This window comes from Podarcis filfolensis (genome assembly GCF_964270895.1).
Source record: "Podarcis filfolensis genome assembly, chromosome: 3".
Taxonomy (NCBI): Eukaryota; Metazoa; Chordata; class Lepidosauria; order Squamata; family Lacertidae; genus Podarcis; species Podarcis filfolensis.
The window spans coordinates 21963949-21979344 of NC_139606.1; the positions used below are offsets into that span (position 1 = coordinate 21963949).

Here is a 15396-nt window from a genome sequence, read left to right on the forward strand (position 1 = left end):
CAGCCACTCTGGGCAGCTTCCAACATATATAAAAACATAATAAAACATTAAACTTTTTTAAAAAAAAGCTTCCCTAGACAGGATTGTCTTCAGATGGCTCAGGAGTTGGATAATTCCATGTGACGTTAACATATGAGAGTGCTGGAGGTAAAACAGTTAAATAGGTTACCCAATCAGGACCCAGGGGGGTGGAGTCAGAGGAACTATAAAACCAGCTCTGGGAGGGGCAAAGGGGGGAGCTCGTTGAAGAGTTTGTTGGGAGTTGGGTGGTTGGTTGGAGTGGATGTGAACTGGGACAGAGTTTGTGGGTAGGTTTAGTGTAGTGAAATAAGCTGAGTCAGGAATAGTTAGGGGCTAGGAAGACAAGTAAATATCTGAGAGGTAGTTTAGTGAGTGAGAGCAGGTAGCGGAAGTTATAGGTCTGGATAGGTACCCCATGATTGTAATTGACCGATACCGTTTATGAAACCACACACTTGTTAAACTGCAATAAATAAACAAATATGTTCCAATTTAACCCTGACTGGACTCAGTATTGTACCAGGTAGGGCCTGGGTGGTGGCAGCGAGAAATAAAGTGGTGGCACAGGGATCAATAGATGGTGAAATGCCCGGGAATCCTGTGTGATCGCCACATTCCATACCCTCCAACATTTCTTCAATGAAAACAGGGACATCCTGCCGTACCCTAACCCAGGTGAAGGTAGCCCCAAACCCTCAGTGAGTTTAGGGACCTCCCCTGCAGTCAACGACTGGCTCTGGATGATTGAGTGGATGGGACTAATAGTGGCTCCAACAGTCAAGAAGGCAGTTTCTGCACAACCTTTAGGGGGAAGTTAAGGGCAGATGGGATTCATGAACCTGGAAAGGTAGTTCAGCTAGGAGAAGGAAAACTCTGATCCTAAACTTCTGCTGCCTTGTGGGATATCTTCCGGAGAAGTAAAGGAGTAAACCCTACTCAGGTCTGGAGTGGAGCCCCTAAGGCAGTTGGACGGCACCTTGTACGCCTCCCTCTGGCTACTACTGCAGCCAATCTGGCGCCAAATGTATTGCTCTACTTTCCTTTGGACCACATCAAAGAGGCCGGGGGGGGTGTCATCTGGGCAGCTGAGGACATCCATACACACTGCCCAGGCTTGTGTCCCGGGGAGCTCACTGGGGTTCTGCTAATGCAGCTACACCCCTGGAGGCACACTCCATTGTCTTTTGACTCTACCCAGTGGTGGGGTCGGCCCTGGATGGAACGCAAACCTGGACAGAGAAGTTAAGTGGAAAATATTGGAGATCTATAAAGGGCAGGTTTCCAAACACATGGAAAGTAGGACACCAGCTTCCTCTCTTTTCCTCATCTTTACCTCTTTAAAGGACTATAAGCGCTATTGTTTTTCTGTGACTCACTGGAATGTTCAGCACCTAAAAACAAAGTATGCATTTCTGTCTGGTACTCAAATAATATATTTCTACAGCCTATACATAAGCAGCTGATTAGACACAAGTCAGAACAAGAGCGAGTACAAGAAAAAGCCTTGTCAGAGCCATGTTATGTCCTTTCCCCTCCTCTCCCCCCTCTCAATTGACAAGCTTTAAAAAGCAAGGGAGGTTGTTATGAGCTGCCTTGCCAAGTTGGCTTTAGGAAGCTATAGGGCAGCACCGAGCCGTACATTCCTAAAAGGCAGTGATAAGCCCTTCTGCATTGAATGTGAACACTCTGCAGACAGGAGGATAGATGCTCCAGAAGTCAAATCCCCGCAGTGGGGGATTTGAGGGATTTGGCAGAAAATCTGCATTGCAATTCCAGGCTCTCTCTCTTTCCCCCCCTCGGGGAGCCCACAGAACCCCACCAAAGGAAGAGACTCTCCCCTGCCACTGTCACTTTGCCAGCAACACGAGAGACAAAAACCTGGTGCATGTCACAAATAAGTATCTCCTTTCTGCATGTCTGCCTCATCACTGACAATGTGTGAGTGCAAGACTTACCTGCCAAGTTCCTGCAGCTTGCAGTCTTAACACTGTATATAAATTCCAAAAGACACTGGGCCTTTAAAATTTCTATGCAGTCCTTAAGGGGACAAGTTCCTGCAGGAAACCCACAGGGCAAAGCCTAGTAGTTTTTGAATTGCCTCCACTGTTTGCAGAGCTCTGTGGCTCACTTACTGGGAGAAGGCAGACCTTGCATAACTAACACGTCAGGACTCATTAGTGAAGTACCAGGCTAATAAGCAAGTCAACAGAACTGTGCTGTTCCTTCCAAGTGTCCCTGTTTTCCAGGGACAGTCCCAGATTTACAGAAACCGTCCTGGTTTCTGATTTGATCCTGGAATTAGAGCCTCAGCTTCACGATCTGTCCTTCCAGTGAGCACTCAGGGCTGATTTCCTTAAGAATGGATACGTTTGATCTTCTTGCAGTGCATGGGACTCTCAAGAGTCTCCTCCAGCAGGAGAATTGTTAGTTAAAGATAATTAAAGGTAATATGAAATTAAGAAATGCATAATAAGTGATAAGAATTGAAAATCATCAGAGGTGTTGATGGAAGTCCAAAATTATTGTATAAGATGAGAAGTTTTGTTGTATGAATGATAATTAATATGTTAAAATCTAATAAAAAAGGTATTTTTTAAAAAACGAAAATAGGGACACTTGGAGGGTCCAGAGTTATGCAACCCCAGAGCCAAGGAGATAAGTAACTATACAACCTTTAAAAGACATCCAAAGGCAACCCATGTATAGGGAAGTTTCTTGATGTTTAATGTTTTATTATGTTTTATATATGTTGGAAGCCGCCCGGAATGGCTGGGGCAACCCAGTCAGATGGGTAGGGTATAAATAATAAAGTTGTTGTTGTTGTTGTTGAATGAGATGTCCCTATTTTATTTTATTTTTTATAGAATATTTATTGAAATTTTCAAAAAGTTTAAAGAAAAACAAAACACAAAAAAGAACAAAAACCAAACATATAACTTTCAGTAACATATTTCCTTGACTTCCCCACATCTCCCCTTCTTGTATTCCAATTCAATTTTTAATTCAACAAGTTCCTATCCCCAAATTTTACCTTATTATATTTAAATCCTTTTGCTTAACCAATTTTAACATAAACCTCAATCTTTATACATCAGAACTTATTCTTAATACCTTTTTCTAAAGTCAACCCCCATTCCATTTCACGATTTCCCCATTTTAATCTAAAATAGCAAAACAAATTATTTACAAAAAAAACACAAAATATATTTGTACCGCCTTTGGATACCCAAAACCCCACCCCCCGCCTTTCCCGGTTTCAATCTCCAACCGATGTCCATCAATCCATCTGGTTTCAGCCTGGTGACCTCACGTCCGAGGCCCTTAAATCTCTCTCCTTTCCTCTCTGCCGGTTTTTTTGATAGTCCTTTATGATAAACACCAAATCTCGGAGAAGCTCTGTCCCAATAAGATCCATACTTCTTCCTGCCAGGCCTCCATATTTAGAATTGTAGTCCAAATCTTGTTTTTTACTTCTTTTAAGTCCAAATGTCCCAAAAACTCCTGCTTCCACTTTAATCAGGTTTGTCTTTTCCTTTAAATCCATCTTTACAGGCCTTTGGCCTGCCAGGCCTCCATATTTAGAATTGTAATCCAAATCTTGTTTTTTACTTCTTTTAAGTTCAAGTGTCTCGGAAACTCCTGCTTCCACTTTAATCAGGTTTGTCTTTTCCTTTATATCCATCTTTGCAGGCCTTTGGCTCTCTTTAATCCTCTGCTGCATTATAGCTCCTCCTTCCTTTCCCTCTAAATTGTCATGTGTATCTTCTTCAAGTTTCTCAAATTTCTTTTCTTGTTCAGCTGCAAGAGTTTTTAGCTCAGATGCAAAGTCTTTTTGTTCTGGTACAGAGGCTTGAGTCAAGTCCCTTCCAATTGCCACAGGTTTATTTGCTTTTTCATTCAATGTTGTAACATTTCTAGCCAAAACAATGCTTTGTTCTTGAAGTTTTCCCAGGCGACGAAAGATCTTCTCAAGTGCAATCTGTATTTTTCCACTTACAGCCATTCTGTAATGTCCCAGAGCCCCCTCTAGGGGAGTACTGGTTACTTAATGTTCCTTCCAGTTCTAATCCAAAAGTCCTTTATTTTCCTTTGTTTTCGACAATTTGTTACCTAAATATAACAAATATAACCAGCTGAGGTAATAGAAACAAAGTTCTCTCTCTTTTTTTTCCCTCTCAGCTTTGACAGCTAGTTTGACAGCTGTCAAAGTCTTCTAAATCTCTCCAACAGGCTCCCTCGCGGATCGCTCCCGGGTCCTGGGGGGGGTAGCAATTCCACTCTCAAAATTAACTCTTATCCTCCAGCACATTCACTTATACTGCCAAAACGTGAAATTAATTACTTTTAACTTCTCACGAAGAAGGTGTTCTTTTCAACCTTAGTTATCTAGTCCTTGCTTTAAAATGTTTACAAAAGGGGGAGACGGACTTCCTCTTTGCGCCTTCCCCGCTCGTGCCGAATCAAAAAAGGAAATTTTTAATATCCAATTTCCGTATTACTCACGGGTTGTTACTTTTAGTCCAAATGTTCAAAGGAAGAAGTCAGCGCTCTCCAACCATGGCATGCGGCTTCACTTCGCGGAGACGGGTAAACAGCTCTCAGCTCCGCGCCGCTCACCCCCGGTATGTTCCGGAGCCTTTAAAAAGGCTCCTTTGCAGCGGGGGGGGGACGCAAATGGAGCCCGCCGAGCCTTCAGCTCACAGGCTTCCCCGCCTGTGATTTTTTTCGGGTCCCCGCTTCGCCGTAGCGGTAGAACCCTAGCTCCACGAAGCAGATTTCCTCCGGAGATCGGAGGAAATCCGCCATTACCGTTGCTGGCGCTGACCGGAAGTCGAGATGTCCCTATTTTAATCAGAGAAATGTTGGAGGGTGAGAGTGCATGCAGCCATTGAATTTGGTGGGGCTTACTCTCTTTTTTGGGATGGAGATACAAACTCAATTCAGGTTGTATTCACATGTATGTTTGCACTTTCTGAGCTGATACATAAACCAAAACACAACCATCCTTTGAAAGTTCCACTTCTCCAAATTTTGCAAAGCAGTTTTCCAGCTAAGTATTGTGTACCAAAAATGCATGCTGGGCCAGAGGTTCTGAAACTGTAGCTCAAGGGCCACCAGTGGTCTGCAAGCTTCATAACACAATATGTTCCTGACAAAGCCTTTGTTTGCACTATATTAATAGCTAAACCAGAAGATGGGACTGGGCTGCAAAATTATTTTTGGAAAAGAAATCATGGTCTATGTTAATTGGTGAGAGTTCATACTGTGTTTTATTTTCATTAATTGGTCTTAGTCACCTTTGTAGTACTGTTTATTTAGTTAATAAGTCTGAAATCCTGCACTTTCTTCTTCTTCCGTTCCCTAATAAGTTACAAAGTTTTAACAGAATTGTCTTGTCTGCCTATATTGCTGATCTGAGTCTTTTTTGTTGTTATGCCATGCTGAACACTATAATAAATTTTAATTTTTTAAAAATCCTGTACTTTCTTAGCCGGGAATAAATCCCACTGAACTCCATTGCAGCTGACTTCTGAGTAGAAACGTCTAGGATTGTACAGTGTGAATAGTTCAATCACTCAAAGGCTGGAGACTCAATGCGCTGACACTTGATTCGGTTTTTAAAAACCCGCACATTCCAAATTCCAGCTAAATTTAGAGACCTATTGGAATGACTGTACTTTGGTCTTGACTCCAGTCACATTTTTATTGCATCTGCCCAATATTAAAAAAAAAAGTCTTAATGCTTCAGGAATGAATTGCATCAACTTTTCTGACACCGAGCCTATTGATGTTTCAGCTGAGCTCTTTAAAAGAAAATAGCTTCTGAAGTGCCGGCACTCTATATGGTTTGTGCAAAGTTTGATCTGATATTGGTAGTGCGGGGAGAATGATCTTTCAAACGTCTCTTTTGATGTATATTGTGACTGTGATCCCGTCCGAATGGTATTTCCAATGGGCGGATGCCCAATCGTAGTTAATGGAGCTTATTTCCAAAGGGAAAAGCACTTAGCACTGGGGTAGCCCTGCTTAGCCATCCTTGGCCTCATATCATGCAGGGGGGAACGGGGATATGTTACCTGGCCCTGGCCCTGCCCCTGCTGTCGAATCGCCAACAATTAATCCGGCACATTGGAGGGTGAAGGTTTGCAATAGGGGTGGGAGCACGCTGTGCTCCTGGAGACTCCCTGTGCAATTTAAAAAGGTAAAGGGACTCCTGACCATTAGGTCCAGTCATGGACGACTCTGGGGTTGCGGTGCTCATCTCACTTTATTGGCCGAGGGAGCAATTTAGAACCCTGCAAAATCTCAGGGTTCAAAGTCACCTGGGGGAGTCTCCAGAGGTGCAAATGATGCTCTCTATCTCAGCCCTTCACTTTCCATAGGGCTATTGAGATCCCATAGTTGATGTGATCATACCCTCCAACATTTATCCAATGAAAACAGGATATGATGATGGTGGTGATGATGATGTTATCATTTATACTCCACCCATCTGACTGGGTTGCCCCAGCCTCTCTGGGTGGCTTCCAACATATATAAAAACATAATAAAACATTAAACATTAAAAAAATATCGCATATACAGGCCCTCGTTCAGATGTCTTCTAAAAGTTGTATGGTTACTTATCTCCTTGGATTAGTTCTATAGCATCCAACATTTCTCTGATGAAAACAAGGACGTGTTAAGGAAAAGCGAGACATTCCAGAATCAAATCGGAAACCTGGACAGCTTCTGTAAATTAGGGACTGTCCCTGGAAAACAGGGACACTTGGAGGGTCTCTGTGTTGCATCTTTTCTGCTCTTCTTTCTGTCACGATACTCCTATAGCTGTTTGGGGGTTGTTCATTTAACCTGGCATCACATTTGTGTGTGTGTGTGTGTGTTTAAAAAGTCTTACTCTCATTGTTATGCAGAGTCCAGACCCCCCATTTGATTCAAACTCCAACCACTTGGAGTGAGGCCCAGCCAACCGCTAGATGCCTTTTAAAGTCAGGGTGAAGTTAGATGTGAGGTTAAATGACATATGTCTTTGCATTTAATGTGCAAGCTTTAAAAATAGCATTAGTGGGAAGACAACTAATAACAATTGGGATCACAGCTGGCACAATACCCTCCAACATTTCTCTAATAAAAATAAGGGCATCCTATTCAATAATAATAATTATTATTATTATTATTATTATTATTATTATTATTATTATTATTTTATTTGTACATCACCCATCTAACTGGGTTCCCCCAGCCATTCTGGGCGGCTTCCAACATATATAAAAATGTAATAAAACATTAAACATTTTTTTAAAAATCCCTATACAGAACTGCCTTCAGATGTCTTTGAAAGCTTGTATCTTCTTGGCTCGGGGATCGCATAACTGCATACCCTCCAACATTTCCCTGATGAATATAGGGACATCCTAAGGAAAAGCGGAACATTCCAGGATCAAATCAGAAACTGGGACAGCTTCTGTAAATCTGGGACTATCCCTGGAAAATAGGGGCACGGGGGGGTGGAGGTCTGTTTCTGGGCCTTTGACACCAGAAAGTTGTATTTTCAAGACTCACCCTGTTCCTGTAATTTGTTTTAACTGGTTTAATAGTGAATTTTAATGCACTAGCTACCAATTAGTTTCCAGGCCCGATTCAAAGTGCTGCTTTTGACCTAGAAAGCCTTAAATGGCTCAGGACAGCAATACCTCAAGGACACCTTCTTCCCATATGAACCTACCTGGACCCTGAGATCATCTTCTGAGGCCCTTCTTCATGTGCCTCCTCCTTGAGAGGTCCAGAGGGTGGCAACATGTGAACAGGCCTTTCTTTGCCATGGCTGCCCTTCTGTGGAATGCCTGGCGCCTTTATTATGTACCTTTAGGAGCCAGGCAAAAACGCTCCTCTTTAACCAGGCCTTTGGTTGATTGACATCCAATGCCCTTTTAAAATGTGTTGGGGGCATTATTCGGTTATTTTTATTTTTATTATGTATTTTGTGTTTCTGTACGTGATATTATCCTGTGAACTGCCCTGTTAACCTGTGGGTATAGGGCGGTATGCAAAACTAATTAATAACAACTATAATAATTTTAGATGGTTATAACATGCCCTGGGACCTGCTGGTGAAGGAGGGTAATAAAATGAGTAAACACACAAGGGGTTATTTCTGGTTTTCCAATGTTCAGCAATATAGGACGACACTGAAAAGAAGGAGAGGGCTGCTTGAATACAGTGGCGTAGCGTGGGTTGTCAGCACCTGGGGCAAGGCAAGTAATTTGCGCCCCCTAACCCGTGGACTTGCACCCCCTAACCCGTGGATTTGCCCTAACCCCCAGATGTTGCACCCGGTGCGGCTGGCCCCCCCTGCACCCCCCACACTATGCCACTGCTTGAATATAAAGGAATAAATTTCAGTTTACATATTTGTAAAAAGCTGAACGTGGATTAAAAGCCAGATAAGCAAACTTGGTAGTGTCAGTTGAGAGTAGTGCCAGTTGAGTGCTGGTGGTTGCTCGGTTGCGGAGGTCCTTGTGACACGCCCTTCATTGTGACACCTCCCTCTGCTGGCTCCTTGGTCACTAGGGCTCTAGAGGCACAGCAATGTCCTTTGGTTTGATCATTCAGCGAGTGAGAGAGAAAGTGGAGGGAGATGTAAGTAGACTTTCTCATCAGCATCTGCATTCTGTGCTGGTAAATGCTCTCTGACAGTCTTAGGGAACATTTAAAATAGGGAGGTCCTAAGGAAAAGCAGGACATTCTGGGATCACATTAGAAAGTGGGACAGCTTTTGTAAAACTGGGACTGTCCCTGGGAAATATGGGCACTTAGGGGGTCTGTTTCCTGGCCTTTGACACCAGAGAGTTGTATTTTCAAGACTTGCCCTGTTGACACCCAATGTCCTTTTGAGTTGGGGGCGGTTATTGGGTTCTTTTTGTTTTTATTATGTATTTTGTATTTTGATATTTTGATCTTATCCTGTGAACTGCCCTGAAACCTGTGGGTATAGGGCGGTATACAAATTTAATTAATAACAACTATAATAATTTTAGATGGTTGTAACCTGCCCTGTGACCTGCTGGTGAAGGAGGGTAATAAAATGAATAAATATGCAAAGTGTGATTTCTGGTTCAGCAATATAGGACCAAAGAGGCAGATAGTAGATTAGACAGCTAATGCTCAGTAGGTGCAGGAACAACGGAAGCTTGAATATAAAGGAATTTCATTTTACATATTTGTAAAAAGCTGAACGTGGATTAAAAGCCATATAAGGAAACTTAGTAGTGTCAGTTGAGAGGAGTGTCAGTTGAGTGCTGGTGGTTGCTAGGTTGCGGAGGTCCTTGTGACACGCCCTTCATTGTGACACCTCCCTCTGCTGGCTCCTTGGTCACTAGGGCTCTAGAGGCATAGCCATCTCCTTTGGTTTGACCATTCAGCGAGTGAGAAAGTGGATGGAGATGTAAGTAAACTTTCTCAGCAGCATCTGCATTCGGTGCCGATAATGCTCCCTGACAGTCTTAGGAAACATTTAAGAGATTAAGATCAGGAATAATTTAAATGCTTCAGCCAGCCCTTCTGGGCATCTTTATGACTCCACCCACTGTTTTGTAACATCAAATGAAGGGAAGTGACTGTGGGTTCTGCTTACACTTTAGGAAAAGGAAAACTAATAACATGTCACGCCTTGCAGAAGGGCGTTCTTTCTGGGCTAGTGACAAAAGAGTCACTTGCTAACTCGCCATGGGAGCATGGAGAGGGTAATAGAGCTTCCTCCCCTTCCTGCCTCCCAGGGTCCATTTTTCAAAGGACAGCCAAGGTACAAAACCCTTCAGCAGGCTGATGTTTCCTTCTATAGTATTATTAGTATGTGGTATTTGATGTTTCTCTTTTAAACATCCCTTCTCCACATAAGCAAATCCACCTCTTTCAATGAGATGATGAGAATTGTCTTATAATATCAAGTGGGTGCTATTCTGGCTAGAGTATTCAAGCACTCTCTTCACAGGATACCCATTATAATATGCCTAGGGAAGTGAATTCATCTTGAGCTTTGAGTCGTGAATGCCCAAACCAGTTTAGGGATTTAGATCAGGAGAGTATTGTGAGTCCCCTTTCTCACATTTTAACCCTTTCTTCTTGTTTTGGTCCTGAGGAAAATCTTCTCTTCAAATCTGGTATCTGAATTGAAAGGAAATCCCCCATGGGTGCCAATCCTGCACACTAAGTGTGAATGAATATTGAGGCTCTTGTCTGTTTTCGGCCTACCAAATATTTGAGAGATAGCTTTATGGCTCCCTCTTGGTCTTATTCAGTTTTCTGAACCATTGCTTGGTTTTCTATGGCTACGTTACAAACTTGCCCCATAAAAACACTTGACAGCTATGAATTCCTTCCGTACGCCCTCACATTTCCATCTGACTCATTTATGATATTATTATCTTCCTGAAATAATTTGTAAACTGTGCGTGATTCATGCCTGGGAATTATTTCATCCTACTGATGTGGGTGGAGTAACCTCCCCCACCCCCTGTTAAGAAATTCACCAAACATTCCACTTCGATGAATATGAAGTACAGAGCCTAAACTTTGCAATTGTCCTTTTCTTGATGGATATTCCGTTCTGGATTTTCTGTACCCAGCAGGAGGTTGAATTGGGTTCAGTTGGGCTCCCTCTGACAAAGGTGTGGGTGGCCCAACACTTTTTGTACGACAAGCTGAGATTGGTTTTCGAATGAATTACTGCCCTTTGGTTTCGAAAGTTATTTAGGGCGAATGGGCATCGCTGGCCAACCTCAGTCTCCCCTCGGCCTGCCCCCCAACCTGCCTACTTACAACCAGTCTAGCAGATGACACTGCCCATCAGCTTCATGTTGGTGCTTGCCCCTTGCAGAACTCATCAGGGAGACGAACAGGGACAATACTAGAATTAGATGGCTGTACCTGCCATTGGGCTCTCTACCTTCTGCCTGTCAGGAACTGGCTGTATGTGGAAGTGTGGTGGGAACCGCCCAGGAGCCCAAGAGCTCCCCCCCCCGGTAGACACAGAAGATAACTCAGATTCCCAGGTGGTGGTGGGAAACTGAAGAACAGTCTGTAGAAGGAATGAGCTGGGAGGTGCAATCTAGGGGGTTTGAGCTATCAAGAGGGGAGCCGAACTAGAGGACTGTGCTGTGTTGTTAATTTCTGTAAGTAAATTGTATTTTGTTCCTTCCATGTGTGTGTCCTGGTCTGTGGTTGACCTGGCTCGTTGACAGCACATTGACACTGCCCTACCAGTCCAAGTGAGCGCCAGACACTATTGTATTGGTGGTGAGACTCCTTCCTCCCAACACGCACAACTTACAGAGGACAACCACTGGCAATGAGAGACTGGTGTGCAGCAAAAGAAACGGGGAGATCTGATTATCTGAACGTACTGGTCTGGAGGTCTACCATGTTCTTCAAGTGAATGGTAAGTTGAGCAAATGAGCTGCACTCTGTTACTTTTGGATGCTGCCTCCTCTATGGAGTGGGCATAGTTCTGATACCTTACATGTTGTATACCATCCACCTTTTAATTGATTCATACTCGGTACTTTCCATTAGCCTGGAGCGTTCGATGGGAAGATGGGAGACCTTCTGTGTTATACTGTCATAATCAAATTAGAGCAGCCGTTATGGAAACAACAACGGGTGGTTCTAAATGTCATTCATATGATGCAAAGGCTGCAATTCAGGATCCAAAAAAAATTGCTTTTAAAATTATCTAGATGATTGTCGCTGCTTTGGTTGTGTTCTATGTGAGCAGGAGCCTTCAAGGTTTACAGCTGACCCTTGGACAGCACATTCCCTTTTTGCTGCAAACCTTGGGGCATGCAGTTTGTCGGGAAGACAGTGGGGTAGAAGACAATGCAGAATGCCGAAGTTCGCCAGACAGAGAACAGCAGAGTGCCCTAATTTGGATGTTGGTAGACAAGTACTTCCCGAAAAGACATATTGTGAGTCAAGGATGCGAACCCGCGTAGTGTTGAAATAAGAGACAAGGACACAAGTATTTAGGTTAATGGGCTGGAAAGACCACAACTTTTATTGGTTACAGCATGTGAGCGGTATTGGCTTAGGCATTGGATCAAACAACCTATATCAGACCCCACCCACGCAGCGGGGGGTCATTTGAAGGTTAACAACCAGTGGGAGGAGCTTGCTGATGCAAATACAACTGGAAGCTTGCCCTGATGTCACCGGGGGTCATGCCATGGCCCTAGCCACTAGCAGGGCATTGGACAGGATCCACGACCACCCGATTCCTTTAACAGAATACCCAAAATGGGGCAGGGTAGTTTATGGCCACACCCGGCCCCCCAACACACAACACATATTCCAATGCCTAACCGCCAAAGCCGGAAAAGTTGTAACGATTTGCTACAAGGTAGGCGAAAAACCAAGAGGCTGGTGCCAATTTAGCCAATTGGATAAAAACTCCTACCAGGCCCCCTGGACAACCAGGGTGACCAACCAAGGTCCATAGCAAGATCAAGAGCATAAACCTAGCCTAGAGGGTGGGCGGGTGGGTGATCTGACGTCTTCCCAGGAGCAGAATGAGGCGCGGAGGCTGCCACGGCTGCTTGAATGAGGCTAAACCCCACCTCCGGGCATTGGAGTGGTCTGTTGGTCTGCCTCTTTCTAAACTCCGGATTGAAGGAGTTTAAAGGAGGAATAAACATGAAGGGCAGTACAGAAATTTAGTAACTAATAAAAATAATAATATTAGCAGACAATAAAGCTCCCAGTGGCTACCAGTCATGATGATACTTTCAGAATCAAATAAAGCCCAATTTTGCCCATTGCTTGGAATAATGGCCAGAAATGGCTGGTGCCCTTATCCTGCCTGTGAGCTGCTGGTCTGGTCTGGCAAGGCTGCTCTAGTGATATTATATGTGCTGTGCCAGTTCTTACAAATGTTTACAAAACGGATAATGATAAGTGGAAAGTTTCTGAGTGGAGTGAAGCCATAAAGCCACTTTCAAAGAAGTGATGCCTGGGTATATTCTCTGGTGGCACAGCTGTCTGCTAGGACTATACCTTGCGATGTTTGAACTGGATCTGAATATCCCTGTTGAACTATTTTCAATCAATCAACCAATCAATCAATCTTTATTACGGTCCAGAGACCCAACAAACCGTTACAAAGCAATGCACAATTCAGACAGCCTACCTCCAGGTTAAACAAGCATTTTGTTCAGACTTAAAGATAGGGACCATTGGTTCTTGCAACCACCGATAAAAACTTTGCCACTGCTAATGTTCTAGCGTTTGTCCGGTCTTCCAATAGGAACATGACATAGTGAGCCTCCGATTTTCCCAGGGAAGGTACCAGCAAGGCTAATATCAGTTCAGCTTGCTCATATTTCACACAGTGCAGCAAAATATGTTTTATAGAGTTGATGTCTTGAGCACACGAGCAAAGTCTGTCCTGGTAAGGAACTCCTCTCAACCTGCCATCCAACACTGCAGAAGGAAAGACGTTTAGTCTGGCTTTGGAGAATAACCTTTGATAATTTGGTACTGTCAGGTTTTTAATGTAAGGTGTTAACTTAAAGACATGCCCATATTGTACTCCAACTGCCAGCAGACTACAGACTGCGTGTGATCAAGATCGCAAGTCACTGTGTGTATTATCTCATAATCTTTGCTTTAACGTCTTTTGGGCACCTTCATAATAAAGTTTTTTTTTGGGGGGGGGTGACAGACCAATAGAGGTGGTTTTTCTAGCCATGGTTTTTTGCCATTTGCTGACAAACTCCTCATTTGTCAGGTGTTGGTACAAACCCTTCCCTAGATCAAACACTGAAATCCTGAGCCAATGTTTTAGGGCAGCCCACCATTGAACTGTTTTCTCTCTCAGCGTAGAGTGAACCACCCAGAGACCTGCTGGTATTGGGCGGTATATAAATTCAATGAATAAATAAATTCCTTGCTCCATATAATAGGACATTTCTGTGTACTGAGCACATGTGTGGGGCACACAGAAATCAGTACAGGTGTCCAGGCATGGGCAGAAAGTATTCCAAAAAGGTTCCCACACCTGCTACAGCTAAAAGCAACACAGCTTGGCAGACACAACAATATGCTATGCCCAATGTCCTGTGAATTAGGAGGACATTCTTATCTCCCCCAGAGGATTTACTAGCACCATAGATTATATCCTAACATCTAATAATGTGCCAATTAACCGAGATATCTTAAGGATAATTCCCAGAGCTGAAAGTGACCACTTTCCACTTGAGTTATCTCTGACATCATTCGTTTCTCCTGTCTTTCCTAAATTATTGGATGAAACGGAATATCTGATACTTGGAAATACAAGGTTAAAATGGAATGCACAGGTCCAAGAAAAAAATATTCAGATCCTGGATTCCCATGAATTTGCTTTATTAAAGGGGGAAATGTTGTTAGAAACAGGAAACATAATCGGACTTTATGAGAACATAATCAACCGAATGAGCCCACTGATGACCACAACTAGTGTGATAAAAAACAAAGTTAAAGACAGAAGGACATTCTGTGCACCTCTTTCACAAATCCAGGCCCAGATCCCCATTGCTTACTGGCCTGAATCTGCAATCATTTTGCCACCCAAGGTGAAAATGGAATTTGCTGCATGAAGGGGACTTTGCAGCTCAAAGGCTTCAGCATCATAGCATTTACCAAACCTCTACCATGAAAGATGCAAGCTCTGCTTGGCCTTCAAGGAATATCGTTTTACCTGGCTAGCAATCATTTTTAAGTCGTTTTGAAATGAACCAACCATCTGCTCTGCATTTTTGACAGATGAATGGTTATTGCTCAAATAATTTTCTCTGACACATAAGATACTTATTTTTAACAGCTCGTTCTTGGGGGCTCATTCTGATGTATCATTTTGTGCTTACACAATTAATTCTGAAAGTCATCCTGTGAATAATACACACATGTTGGAAAGTTATGGCGGAACGGGTTAAGAGCTGGCTTAACTCCCTCCCCCCAAAAAAACTGATGCTGTGAGCAGATCCTAAAAATAGTCTGTTAACAGGATTCTGTCCAGAAGCAATTGTTTGAGCTCAAAAGGGTAAGGTGGGGCTTATTAGCTCTTCGCACATGTACCTTCCTGCATCTGCCAGCACCTGCTATCCACCCATTGTTCCTGTCCAATAAGAGGCCTGATCTGAAAACATGTGGTATAACTTTAAGGGTCAGCCCAAAGGATTTTGTTGCCTGAGATGGACAAGAGATGCTCCCAACATCCCCATTTCATATGCAGAAACAGATCAGACAATCTTACTTCAGCCCTGTTTGGCGGGGCAGCATCCTCCACCCTACCTGAGGGCAATAAAATTGCTTAAGAGGTACATGGCAGGTCAAGAAGGGACT

The 15396-nt window shown here is 43.4% G+C and overlaps 1 long non-coding RNA gene across 1 annotated transcript in view; it reads right to left on the minus strand.

Moving 5' to 3' along the window:
• The window catches only part of LOC310759884, a 44170-nt gene extending 42041 nt beyond the window's left edge, over nucleotides 1-2129 (minus strand). The window contains exon 1 of the long non-coding RNA XR_014546609.1: nucleotides 1977-2129. This is a non-coding gene — a long non-coding RNA (uncharacterized lncRNA). The remainder of the gene's footprint in view (nucleotides 1-1976) is intronic.
• Nucleotides 2130-15396: the final 13267 nt, after the last annotated feature.